This window comes from Nestor notabilis, unplaced genomic scaffold, assembly GCF_000696875.1.
Source record: "Nestor notabilis isolate BGI_N333 unplaced genomic scaffold, ASM69687v1 scaffold18179, whole genome shotgun sequence".
Taxonomy (NCBI): Eukaryota; Metazoa; Chordata; class Aves; order Psittaciformes; family Psittacidae; genus Nestor; species Nestor notabilis.
In genome coordinates, this window is record NW_009943443.1 from 2,236 (window position 1) to 5,415 (window position 3,180).

At 60.1% G+C, this 3,180-nt stretch overlaps 1 protein-coding gene across 1 annotated transcript in view; it reads right to left on the reverse strand.

The window, feature by feature from the left end:
• LOC104411516 (ATP-binding cassette sub-family A member 2-like) overlaps positions 1–3,180 on the reverse strand; it is a gene marked incomplete at its 3' end in the record, with an annotated part of 7,743 nt that overhangs the window by 1,797 nt on the left and 2,766 nt on the right. Inside the window, exon 2 of the mRNA XM_010021956.1 lies at positions 1,959–2,056. The remainder of the gene's footprint in view (positions 1–1,958; positions 2,057–3,180) is intronic.

Consider the following 3,180-nt stretch of genomic DNA (forward strand, 5'->3'; position numbering starts at 1 on the left):
CCCCCGTCCAGCTGCTGAAGGTGTGTGGACATGGAGACACAGTGAGGGGAGATGGAAGAAATGAGGAGCAGCAAGGGGACAGCAAACCTTCCCCCCTCCACCAGTGCCAAGCCGTCATCCCTCCTGGGGTCGTTCCACAGAGGGTAAGCCCAGGAGGGCCCTGCCCAAAGGGAACCAGAGGTTGTCAGTGGGCAGTATGGGGCAGGGACCCTGCTCTCGCCACCCCAGCTGGTGGCCCCATGGTTAAGAGGCAGGTCAGTGCTGTTAGCACAGCTGTGGCAGGCAGGGGCTGGGGGAGGAGGGGGTCTAGCCTGCTGGGGTGGCAGGACAGACAGTTGGTGGCCATGCCACCCTTTAGTGACAAAGCCAGTGCATGCGTAGAATGCTGCTGGCCTCCAGGCTCCTGGTAGTGCCATGTCCCAGCTCCAAAGCACCAGAACAGGGACAGTGGTGGTGCAGGGGTAGAAGCCAACTCCAGCCTCTTGGGGACCAGCCTGGGCAAGACAGGGTGACCACAGGCTATGATACAGGTGCCAGCACCCAGCAGGGTCTGCCCCAGAAGGGAGGCAAGAAAACAGGGTAGGACAAGCCTTCACCTGGCCTGGAGAGCTCTCTGCAGACCAGGAGACTGGCAACATCACCACCAGCAGCCTCAGCACTAGAGAACCTGGCACCACCAGCCTAGTGGGGGCACCAGCATGGGCCAGCCCTGGCTGGGCAGCCCCAATGCCCAAGCTCATCTTCACCAGCTACAGAGGAAGGAGATGAGGTTACAGAGGTGTGGATTAAGGCCAGAGTGAGTTGATCCAAACTGGGCTCTTTCTCCCCAGAATACGTGGCTGGCACAGGCAGGGAAGGCAGGGAGGCACCCACCCAACCCACCAACTTACAGACTGGCGCATGCAGTAGAGACATGGAGGGCAGGCAGGCAGGGGAGATGGTGGGAAAGAAAAAGAAAACATGAGCAAAAAGAAAGAAAAACCAATCCAAAACCAGCACACAACAGAGCGCACATCAGTGCCGGACAGGAGCAGGGCAGTGCCTGCCACCACCCACAGCGGGACCTGTGCTCGGCCTGGGCTCTCCCTCACCAGCTGTGCTGAAACACAGGCTCAGATTAGCATTACGTTGGGTCGCCACCACCACAGCTCCCACTGGCCCCAGCATGCCATTAGTGTAAAGGCACCTTGCCAGGGTGGGCATCCCACAGAGTATCTTGATGTCCCATGGAGCAAACCAACAGACCACAGCCACCAGAACTTACAAGCCCTGCCAGAGCTCCGGGTGAACACTTCCAGGAGCACCCAGCTCTGGCCCCAGCGATTTGTAACCTTGTGCCCCAGAGTGCCCCAGTCAGACACAGGGTCCATGTGGTGCATTCCCTGCCCTGCACCGTGAGGAGCTGGGAACTCTTCCCAGCACTACTCCAGTGCTCGTTGAGCACTCAGGGGGACTGTGGCTGTCCCAACATCCAGCTGCAACTTCCCCTTCCCCCCCTGAACATCCCTGCTGATGGTAGCCCCAGGCTGGTTGGTGCTGGCACCCCCAGGGAAGCACCCATGGATGGGATGCTTCTGGCTCTCCAACCCCCCTGCATCTGCCCCACCAGCCCTCAGCTGCAGCCCATGCCCAGCAATGGGTCCCCACCAGCTGTTGGGCCCCCCCCCATCCCCAAGCTGTCCCTGGGTGCTGCAGCAGCTCCCCAGAGCCTCAGGGTGGCTCCAAGTATAAGTGCCCTGAGCACCACCCTGCTGGCACCATGGATGGGATGCTTCTGGCTCTCCAACCCCCCTGCATCTGCCCCACCAGCCCTCAGCTGCAGCCCATGCCCAGCAATGGGTCCCCACCAGCTGTTGGGCCCCCCCCCATCCCCAAGCTGTCCCTGGGTGCTGCAGCAGCTCCCCAGAGCCTCAGGGTGGCTCCAAGTATAAGTGCCCTGAGCACCACCCTGCTGGCACCCACCTTCCTTCACAGGGATGGTTGGCTTCTTCTGCCGCAGCCCCAGAAGGATGAAGAAGAGCACCAGGGGGATGAAGATCTCAAAGGTCAGCACCCACTGGGGATCACAGAATCACAGAATGGTTTGGGTTGGAAGGGACATTAAAAATCATCCAGTTCCAACCCCCCTGGATGACACCAAGCAGCGGGATTATGATGCTTGGAAACAAGACCCAGCTACCAAGGAGGAGCACGGGCAGGATGGAGGGCCCTGGGATGCCTGCACAGGGCGGTACCATGCCCACATGCTGCAGGTGGCTGTTGTCACTGTCACAGCTCAGTCAGAGGCAAAGGGGTCCCTAGGCACCCAAGGATCTCCTGCTTGGCCCCATCTGCACCCTACCTGCTTCATTCTGCCTAGGGGTACCTCAAGACAGGAGAGGGTATCACAGAGGGATACCTACTTCATCAACATGAACAAGGTGCTGGGGCTTGAGCCCAGCCCCAGCAGGCCACCACAGCCAGGGCTTCCATGGGGAGATGACCCCAAGTCCTTATGGCTGGCAAAGAGCTGTAGGTTTCCATCCTGGCAGTGCCCTTATAGTCAGTACCTGCCTAGCACAATGTCCCCCTGCCACCCATGCCACCACCGAGTCCCACCTGTGGGCCGTGCAGGGGACAGATCCCAACTGCATCATGACAAAGTTCAGTTTGGCCAGACCCTGGCACTGGCTCCAGATGCAGCGGAGGGGCAGCACTGGGGGTCCAGGCACTCCCTCTGGGCCCTCCCAGAAACCTATGGCTGCACGGTATTTCCTCCAGCAGCATATGGATAGTAACAGCAAATCCCCAGGAATCCCTGGTCCCGATCATGCAGGCAGCCCAGCTCCATGCCCAGAGGCCCTGGGGATGGGCATCAACTGCCAGATCACACTGGGAGTGCCCAGGCCATGTCACGGCCACATCACTATTGCTGCTGAGAAGAGAAACTGAGACACCGGGTGAGGTGAGCCAACCTCAGCTTGCTCCAGGGCCAGATCTGAGCCCAGGCTGGTGATGAGACCCTGGAACCTGCTGCCACCACAGAGGCAGTACAGGTGCCAGCTCCACTGGGCACCAACCACCAGCTCCCGCAACAGCCCAGTCACCTGCAGTGCCCAGGTACCACAACAATGCAGTGGGGTGGGAAGAGACAGCTTTAACCCTACAGCAGCTGCCTGGAAGGATGTAGCTGGTGGCAGG